This window comes from Cornus florida, unplaced genomic scaffold, assembly GCF_030987335.1.
Source record: "Cornus florida cultivar Cherokee Brave unplaced genomic scaffold, ASM3098733v1 CherokeeBrave_3.0.0_Hap2_Chr09, whole genome shotgun sequence".
NCBI lineage: Eukaryota > Viridiplantae > Streptophyta > Magnoliopsida > Cornales > Cornaceae > Cornus > Cornus florida.
In genome coordinates, this window is record NW_026775579.1 from 7,745,468 (window position 1) to 7,756,637 (window position 11,170).

Here is an 11,170-nt window from a genome sequence, read left to right on the forward strand (position 1 = left end):
TTTGTATGCTTATATAGCATATCAAGGAATGATTCAAAGTTGATAGTATGATGGTTTAAATGAAAAAGATCCACAACATTATTTAAATGTTTTATTTTAGAGTCTTTCATCTCTAAGTGACTTCACAATACACATTGAGTACACCGGAAATTGCATTCCCTTCCTTGTGGTTTTACTTAATTGGCTCCCTGAATTAGTAAGTCAGATGAATAAAATAATCCTTGGCATTTAAAAAAATAAAAATAAAACTGCATTCTTACAGCATGTTAACGGATTAAAAAGGAAGACAAGGAAAGAATGTAAGATGTATGATTAGTTTGAGTTTGTAGCCTAACTATTCCGAGTCATTACGCCCTTAGGAATGTCTTTATACTTAACGCCCTAAGATGGGAGTCGTTGGCTCAACACTTGTTACATAGGGTGGTTAGAAAGCTTAAGGAACTTAGACATTGTATATGGTCATGCATAATAAAAAATAATAATAATAATAATAATAATAATAATAATAAACACAAAATATGTTCAAATAAATACATGCCTTGGATTATGATTTCAAAAGATAGATTAAGGATGTGGAAGACATTGAATGAGTCATAAAAGGGTTAAAAGTTCATTTTAAAAGAAAATTAAATTCTGGTTCACTTCTAAGGAACTTGAAATGAAATTCTATTATACATGAGATGTTGAAGGTCATGTATGTGGACTAGTTTGTTGATGCATGGATGATGGGAATTGAATATTGTTTGGAGATGTCATTGTATGCATACTTGTTGTAGTCTTTATTATAAAGTTTTTCCCCAAAGTCATATGTTTTAATATATACTAGAATGAGCCTTGTGCATAGTGTTTGTGGGTATCATTTCTAGTAAACCCTCACGAGACTTCGCTCGTCCTCTAGGGATATTTAGGGGTTTAAAAGGCTTGTTGCATATGCTAAATGCAATCATCACTCCTATGAAAAAGGAGAAATTTGTGTTTTAATTTGTTTTGCTAAGGGACTAGCAAAATGTAAGTTTGGGGGTCTGCTAAGCGTCAAATATTGCATATTTAAGCGCCCTTAATTGCATTAGTTAAAACCATTGTTTGATCTTTGTATAAAGATTATCTCTATTTTTATATTTTTGTGTTTTTGCAAGTCTAATTGTGAAAAAAGAATAAAAATAAGGTTTTAAGGGTTTTTGGAGCACAAGTCATATCAGGCCTAAACATTTAGTGGTTTATAAGAAAAAATGGCCCAAATAGGCAATGGATACAATTAGCATTGTAGAAGAAAAGAAGAAGTCAAGCATCAGTACTTGGTATTACCTGTGGCCATGGATTTGCTATTGGAGGTTGATTAGAACCAGACATAGTAGGTCGTGGATAATTTTCTGCCCAGGCTGGTGGCATATTCACCGGTTGACTTGATGTCACACCTGGTTCGAGTACAAATACTGGCGGCTATGGCTGTGACAATTCAGTAGGCCTTGCTGGCTAAATAAGTTGTGATGAAATCTGTTGAGGAACCGATTCTTGGTTGTTAGAGCTACTAGCCTGAGTCGGTCGATTCAAAATGGAATATAAGAGTCGGGACATAGTTTCATGCATGTCATTATGATGTGCACTCATTCTTCCCATTGTGTCTACTAAAGAGGTCACATGTGCTTGAATTACTGCTATTTCATCCGCAGGGCCCAATACAGAGCTCTCAGCCTGAATTGGCTGATGTCCTTCCTCCAGATCTTCTTCAATGGCTACGACCTTATAGTTCCTCATAAGCCGTGGCATTTCTGCTTCTTTTAACACCACCAAATGGGAGGTCCCATCGGGAGTGCCAATTTATGTTCACACATTTTTTGGCTCACATGGCCGATGGAGTTTGCAGGCGTGTTTGGCCTATAAAAGTGGTCGGTTCCGATGGAACCGAATGGGCGCACCAAGAACTATTGTAGTTCCAAAAAGAGATCCCAACAATATTCCAGAAGGAAGATTACAAGACCAAGCGACTGGGGAGTGTCACTCAATTCTTGGTTTTTGCGTTCCTTCAGATCATCTTCTGGCATTTGGAGTTGTCCTTTATCACCTTATGATCAATCCTTTAGTTTAACCTTGCTCCAATTTTATTCGGTTCTCTTTTGTACTTTCCAAATTTCGGGGACGAAATCCCTTTAAGGAGGGTAGGTTGTAATGACCCGGTCATTTTCCTTCCTTTCCCTTTTCTCAGATTTTTACGGATATTTTTTTTTTCCCATTAATTTTTTCTTTTCTGAGTTTGGTTTCTCGTCACTTAGTGTCATCTTGAGTGCTCGGGAATGGTTTCCGAGACTATTTCCTTTGGATTGACAACTTCCTCAAAGGACAGCATTATTTCCACATTTTCACTTTTTAGACACTATTCACTTTTTGTCTTTTTCCCCGTTGGTCACTTTTTGACACAACCTCACTTTTATGTTCGGAGTTGGTTTTTGACTTCACATACCTTCATTCTATATAGTTTCCACGAAATATGTATCTTTACTTTTGTAAAAAGGTACCCTGGTTACTTCCAGTGTCCATAGAGGCATGGATGCATAGTTCTTTAGAAATATTTTCTTTTCTTGTTGTGTTTTTCATAAATATCTTTCGTAGATATTTTATTTCAGGGGTTTTTAAGAAAATAATTTTGGAAGATATTTTCATTCTGGGTCATTAGTGCGGTTATCACTTTTTGTAGGGGCGATTGTGCAATTCATGAAAGTTATTGCAAAAATGCCTCATTTTGAGACTAGATCCTCGTATGGGATTCATTTTCACTTTTTATCGAGTCATGTACTCTTAGAATTTCCTTCTAGTCGTTTTTTCCCAGTTTTAGGGTTTCTGGCCCTAGTTGCCGCCGAACTTGTTTGGGTATATCTTTCTGCTCGAGACTCGATTTTTAACCCTGTTTCTTCTGTTGGTCATCTTTTCTCATTTAGATGCTTTTTCATTAATCGAGTTTTGCTGTTTGAGCTCGTCTGCTCAAATTCTACTTTTCCAGACCTGGCGGTACCCGTTCGGGACACTTTTAGGGTTTTTCTATATATAGGGGGTCTTAGAAAGAAAAATTAGATTTTTCTCTCTCTCTCCTCTCTCTTGGATGGATTCCATGGTAGCTATGGGCTACCACCTTCTCTCTCTTCTTTTGAGCCTCCTCCCCTTAGTGAAACACCGTAGTGCCTTAGTGTTTTATATTCGCCTTGGCGAGGCCTTCGATTCCACCGATTGGAATCACGTTTTGGCCATTTTTTCAATTCAAGTTTGAAGCCAAGTTGGGATTTTGATAAGGCTTCCTTGGGGTTTATGTTCACCATGTTGTCCCCTACAAAACCCCGAAGTATCGTCGGATTCGGAGCGGTTTTATTTTGGTGGCTTTTGAGATTTTCATCTCAAATTGAGGTTGGGGGTGTCTTAAGTTTATATTAATGTTGTATTGATAATTTTAGAAGTTTATACAACTTGTATGCATGCTTTGGTTTAAGTTCTAGAATTTAATTTAATTATTATCTATGGTTAAGATTTAATAATCATGATGATATACAACTTAGAATTGAATTGTGGTATGCTAGAAAATTAGGCTTTGGTATGTTTGTTAACATATATTAAATTTGGATTATTTGAAAAAGAATTGCAACTTTTATTTAAAAAACTTCTTTTGCGAAAGTTTAATTCTCAAGGTCATACCTTGCATGGAATTAACTTGTGATATGCTATTAAATTAAGTTTTGGCATGTTCTTTAACATACTTTAATTTGAGAGCATTTAGATGAGTTTGAAAATCTAGAGATTTTAATTAAAAGGATTAATTAAAATCTATTTCATAGTACCGTTGGCTTAATTAAGTTTTTAACTTGATATGTGTCATGACTAGGAATTGTATAGTAGCATTTATTAATTTGGGACCATTTAGAGTTGCTTTAGAGTTTAGAGATTTAATTTCATGTTTTAATTAAATTCTACTTTATTGTTCCAATGATCTAATTAAGTTTTTGAATTGATTTATGTAATAATCAAGTTATGTTGTTTAACATGTATTAATTACGGATCATTTGATTGAGATTTGAAACCTAGAGAAATTAATTAGTTTATTTGTTTAATTTTTGTTTCTATTGCATTACTGATTTAATCATGAGTTTGATATTGGTAGTAGGTTTAAAGCATGATTTTAGACTTGTAATGGATTTATGAGTTTATGTTTTCAATATTGGATTATATTGTCATAACGTGTAACAAATCGCACACTGAAGATTCGACATGTGATATTATTATAGCGTGTAACAAATCGCACTCTAAAGATTCGACATTGTCATCCTATAGTAGTTGTGGATTTAGAGCATGTGTTGTGTGGTTACAACCTACTTGTGCATGGAAGGTAGATTCGTGCATTATATAAATTATGTATAAGTTGTGAACTTATTTAATTATTTTGGAGTCACTTGGGACATTGTTACAGAGATATGGCTAGAGTTTGGCTCTAGTACGGGAGGTATGAGTTCTCCCTATTTTATAGTGCATACTAGGGTGGTATTCCCAGCTAGTTAATACCCAAAATAACCATTTAGGTCTTTGTATTATCCAAGATTTGATGTCCTAGTTTTCCACTATTTGATTTCGCATTCAATTCCAAGTTGACAACCAATGTTTAATTGTGACTTGTGGCTTTGGTTATTGGCGATTTAATGTTGTTAAGTATATTCAGGCATTATGATTTGTAAGGAATCATCGCATGTTTTTAATGTTGTTAAGTACATTTACGCTACATGATTTTGATGAATCATTGTAAATTTTGATGTTGTTAAGTACATCTATGCTATATTGTTCAAATGTAATTTAGGAATGATCCTATAGATTCATTTAGAACATAAACGTTAGGTGGCATGACCCACTTTGGTTGTTTTCACATTTTAGATTTCAAGTTGATAACTTTGAGAATCTATATCTCGTTGCCTTGTGTAACATGCTTCTATGTTATTTGAATTACATGAATGATGTGATTTATACTAGAAATGATCTAAGGTAGCTTAGGATGCTCCCTGAGTCTTACCTTTGACATAGACGTTAGGTGGCATGACCCTTTTGAATTGTTTCGCATTAATGTGATAATTTCGTAAAATGTTAGGTCTTCGCATGCTCATCTCCTATGAGTAGTTTATATTACTCACCCTAAAGTTACTGGGGATATTTTTCAGGTACAGGAATCAAGGTTGATATTCTCATTATGCTTGGATGATTTGTGGACTTGAAGGTTCCATTTTTTGTGAACGTTAGCTTGAAATGCCGCTTGTAGCCTTATATGTTAAATACTTATATTTGATTCTAAATTAGTAATGTGTGCCTAAGCACACTTTTTGATTCTCATTTTGTGTATATGATATGAGACTAAGGGCCAAACCTCATGTATATTCATAAATGTTGAAATTTGCCTTAATGGGAATGTTATGAAAACTATACGTTTTAATATATCATTTATGCACCAGAGAGTGCATTGGGTATGAAATTCATTATCTAGCATTCATTTTATATATATGAAGTGTGGTCCATGGCCAAACGGCCTTTTGATTGCATTTAAGTCTGGTTGTTGCATGTTTTGCCTTTAAAGGACTTTTTTTTCAAGCATTTGAGATTTGATAGGTCATATTTTGCATCGGCAGTATTTTTAAGCCGTGGACCATTGTAGCATGTCCTAATAGGTAAGTTATGTTTGTATGCATGATCGTTTTCAAGAAAAACCTCTTCCTTGGTGATTTGAGCCTCCTATGGACTTATTTTGCATTTTTATTGCATAATCTGATTTTGGGGCATTTTGAGGTTTTCCTTCAAGAAATAAATTCTGGCCTTGACTTGGTCACTTAGAAAATGGGATTTCGCGCGCCGGGGGGGGGGGGTGTGGTGTTCTCTTCTTCGTCTTTTTCCAAAAAATGTCGTCTTGGTACTGGAAATCTCTCGCGAAATTCAGTTTTCAGTTTTGCATTTTAGCAGTTTTTTAGCCCTCATGACCTGATTTTTCTTGGGGGGCATTTTTGACTTTTTTCCTTATTTTCCAATTTTGGTTTGAACCATGGTTGATCAGAAAACTCAATTTTAGGGGTGGTTTCTTCTTGTGTTTTTCCAAAAAAAACCTCATCTCGGCCCTCAAAAGCTATTTTTTCTCGAAAAACCCCTATTGTTAGCTTTTTGCTGAATTGTAGTACAAGTGTACGGGTCAAGTGTACAGGTGGTGAATCTCGTAACCGGTTACGTGAGCTTAGGCAAATTGTGGTCTCCTCTATTTTTGCCTCCTAACTGGTTAGAAGGTCTCCTAACCGATTAGATGGTCTTGGGTTGACCATTTTGACCTTTTTACCCGTTTTTCTTCCGTTAGTCATATCTTCTTCATCCGAACTCCGAATCAAGTGATTTTTGAGTCTAAGTTTATTGATTTTTTGTTGTCTTTCAAATGGTGTGCTCAGTAGCACCCACATTTATTTTAGAAATGACCATTTTGTCCCTAGGTTCATTCTTATCCGTTTTTAAAACGTTGCTTCCGCATTCATTTTCTGCGAGCTCCGTGACCTCATTGAGGTCACATTGGTGTCTTAGAGACATGTTATACCTCTAGAGACATCATTTTATATTTTGCTTCTGCATTTCAGATCCATTATTGGGTTATCTTTGGGTTATCATTGATGCACCGAGTTTATAAAACTTGGGCAGTCACAAAACTCCCTCGATTTAGCTAACTTCAGTTGCTAAAAAGTTGCTAATTTTTAGCAACTTCTTTCTATAAATCTGGCAGCCGTATTATTTTCCAAATAGCCTAACTTTTGATACCATGTCAAAGCCACTTATCACTTTTTGATTTGTCCATGTCATTTATCCATACGGCTGTCATCCTTCTTTCCTTCTCTTATTCAACTAGAATTCCTATATTATAGGAATCCATTTGTCAGTTACCAACGCAATTTGAAACAAAAAGTCAAACATTGGTTGCTAGAATTCAACAACTACCATATCTATGAAACGACTTAATATATGTCCCTATATTTACTCCTGATATTTCTCAACTGGCCAATTCCCCTGACACTTTATTAGCGACACTTGTCAGCTCCTCAATGGCCCATGTCATCGCTGAGATGGCTGCCAAGTTTTGGTGCCAACAATAAGTGACCCACCTTTGCTAGTTCGAGGAACAACTCAGCCGAGGGAACCTCCTGAACAAGGAGGGAATTGTGTTAGGTGGAGAAACAACCCCTTATTCAAATCAAACCCACACAACAAATGGCGTTTAGAGGCAACGGATGGTTGATGTTGCCTAAGTCTCTATTGGTTAGGCAAGGTGGTCTGACCGCAATGAGGGTGTTGTGAGTTCAGGTAGGGGGAGAAGGTTAGAGAGACTCATCCAACATCGAATTCTAATGAAAAGGGAATGGGAGCTTAATCAGTCATCCCTGTTAATAGACTAGCTCTCAACAATAGATTCAGGCTCTTTAACTAGTTAGCCATAAGCCCCACCCCCACTGCCAACTCCTCAGCTAACACAAACACAACCACCAACTCTAGCGCTAGCTCCACCACTAGTGCAACTGTAGCTACGGCCACCACATATGCAAATTCTACTATAAGGACAGCCTCAGGTGCAAAATCCTCTACCAATAGTAGTTCAACAACTTCCACCTCAAGTTTGCCATGACAATCTTCAACTTATGTTTTGACATCTGATATTCTATCAAATACTGCTAAGGCTAACCAGCAAATAAATCAGCCATATATTCTACCAATACCTCAAGCTCAACAGAATATTTTACACCCAAATATTTAACAACTTGTACTCCAAAAATCAAGGTCACATATAAGTGACCCCACCTTTACTTGTTCGAGGGATAACTTAGCTGAGGGAACCTCCTGAAGAAGGAGGGAATTGAGTTAGGTGGAGAAACAACCCCTTATTCAAATCAAACCCACATAACGAATGGCATTTAGAGCCAACAGATGGTTGAGGTTGCCTAAGTCTCTGTCAGTTAGGCAAGGTGGTCCGACCGCAATAAGGGTGTTGTGAGTTCGGGTGGGGGAGAATGTTAGAGAAACTCATCCCACATCAAATTCTGATGAAAAAGGAATGGGAGCTTAATCAGTCAACCCTATTAATAGGCCAGTTCCAAACAAAATATTCAGGCTCTCCTACAGAGTTAGTCATAAGCACCACCCCTACTGCTAGCTCCTCAGCCGACACAAACACACCCACCACCTCTGGCACTAGCTCCACCACTAGTGCAACTGATAAGCGTCAAATATTGCATATTTAAGCGCCCTTAATTGCATTAGTTAAGCCCATTATTAGATCTTTGTATATAGATTATCTCCATTTTTATTTTTTTTTGTGTTTTTGCAGGTTTAATTGTGAAAAAGGAATAAAAATAAGGTTTTAAATGTTTTTGGAGCACAAGTCATATTAGGCCTAAACATTTAGTGGTTTTCTAAAGGAAATGGCCCAAATAAGCAATGGATACAGTCAGCATTGCAAAAGAAAAGAAGAATTCAGGCATCAGTACCTGGTGTCAAGATGCAAGGCCTCGCGTCCGGAAGCCAAGCATCAACATTTCGCATCCCGACGCAAGTTCTGGCATCCCAAAGCGAGTTGTCGTCAATTCTGCGTACCTTCGGTAAAAAGGCCATAACTCTCTGCTCCAAACTCCAAATGACAAACCTTTTGATTCTATGAAAAGATAACTCAGAGCTCTATGTTTGGTATGTTTTAATGGAAGTCTAATTCCCATGTTTCAGATGTCAAAAATATAGAGCAAGAGGACACCAACATGCTGCCAGGTGGCAGAATTTAGCTTTGCACTCCTGTGGTATTTTGACCATATCTCTCGGGTTCTAAATCCAATTACTAAATGGTTTAATGATTTGGAAAGACGACTCATAGAACTATATTTTCTATGTTGAGAGGAAAGGCTAATTTGGACAATTGATAGTTCAAAAATATAGAAGAATAATGTGCTAAATTCAGCCAAAATGCTGAGCTTTCACACTTTGATTTAGTCAAAGTTTGTTTCCTTGATTTTAGGGATGTCTCCAACTCTTTTAGAATTTGAAATGCTATGAAATATGATCACTTTAGAGGGCATTTTCAGTTTATTTATCAACCACCCATCATTATCTATCACTAAGTTTGACTTATAAAAGATAGAAAGAGAAATATTAAGAAAGGGAGAGGAAGAAAAAGAGGGCAGAATTCTGAGTTCATGGAGATGGAGTCTTCATCATCAATGGATGCTTACACCTTGCACATGATAGGCTAACTCCCTTCTTAGGGATTTAATGTAACCCTTGCTAAGTAATTATGTCTTGATTGTATCTGAATTTGAGAAACTTTGCATATTTGTGACAAGTTGTATAATCTAAAGATTACACTTTGATGTATTTGTGCTTCATTCTATAAATAATCTTGTTAAGACTCTTATCTTGTCTTAGAAATTGTTTCTTCGTGATTATGCTACTTATATTCTAAGACTGACAATAAGGATGAGATTATACAATGGTTATATTGGTATGTTAATTGAGAATTTATATAAGTTATACTTAAGGAAGATAGACCATGCTACACCTTTAGATTAATTTAGTTAGATAGATGGTCCATACCAACTGAAGATAATTTATGATAGATAATCGAATTTCATGTGCTTCAACATACAATTGAAGGACCATGATAGGCCATGCCTAGGGAAGATAGTTCATATCACAACCTAGTTTAGGTGGATCAACCATGCCAACCAAAGATGGGTTATGCTTAGTCCTGAAATATATGATCTTCTTAAAGATATTAGTAATCACCCGGTCATTTTCATTTCTTTCCCTTTCTTCAAATTTTACGGATAAATTTTTTTCATTGTCTTTTACTTTTCGGGTTCGATTTCCCGCCTCTTAGTATCATCTCGAGTGCTCAGAAATGGTTTCTGAGACTCTTTCCTTTGGATTGACAACTTCCTTAGAGGACCGAGTCATTTCTACATAATTTTTTTTTTTTTTTGACACTGTTCATTTTTTTTGTCTTTTCCTTATTTCGTCCTCTTCTCGTTTTTCACTTTTACTTTCATAACCTCATTTTTTGTGCTCAGATTTGATTCTAGTTTTGCATACGTCCATGATATTTAAATTCCATGATATCTACATTTTTACTTTTGTAGAAATGCATATTAAATGCTTACTTTCTTTGTAAAAGCCATGAAAACAAAACTTTTTGTAATTATCCATAACTTGAGGGGTTTTTGGGTAATTAAGTAAAGAAATTATTTTTCGTCTTAGGAATCATTTTGCAAATTAAATTGGAAAATATTTTCAAAAAGGACCTTTTTTCAATTTACAGAAAATGTGACAAGTGTCACATTCCTATGGTGCCACTTGTTGATTTTGTGGTGGAACCACTTGGAGGCTTAATCTCATAACACATGGAGGGTGGAGATTCATCCACTTGTTGACCTAGGATTGGACCACTAGTTGGCTTGGATGGTTGACAAGTGTAGGCTTAGAATTAATTCTAGAAGGGAACCTTAGGATGATCACAAATGTAGGGCTCACAATTAGTCTTGCATTTTGTGTGTGTGTTGACCATGGTGTAGGTTCACCTAGTGAGTGGAGGACCTCTAAGTCCTCCACTCACATTTCATCTTTTTCATTTTCACATTATCCTACACATAAGAACCCTAGACTCCATTGAAGAAAGCTTAAAACCTTAAGCTTTGACTTTAAATTTTGAGGCCCTTCCACTTACCTTAAATCATTGACCTTGGAATACTTTTTGTTTCTGTCCTCTTCCTCTACAAAACCCTTTTTTGGTTTTTCATTTTTAAGCTTGCTTCCCTTGGATTCAAGAGGAACAATCCTCTTGTGAGGTAGGGGGTGTTATTATTTATCTTCCAAGTGATTTTATTTGTTTCTATAGTGATATCTAAGTTATATGTTTGTGTTGTATTAAAATGAGAAATAAATGATTAATTGTAACTTGTATGTAATTCACTTTAGACTTGATAAATAACATGACTATGGCTTGATTCATAACTTTTGTTAATTTGAGGTCATTTAGAGTTGTTTTAAAATCTAGAGGGATTAATGAATTAATTTAATTAATTTTTATGTATATGCTCCTAAGACTTAAATCAAGTTTTGAAGGGATTTATATAATAACAATGACATGTAC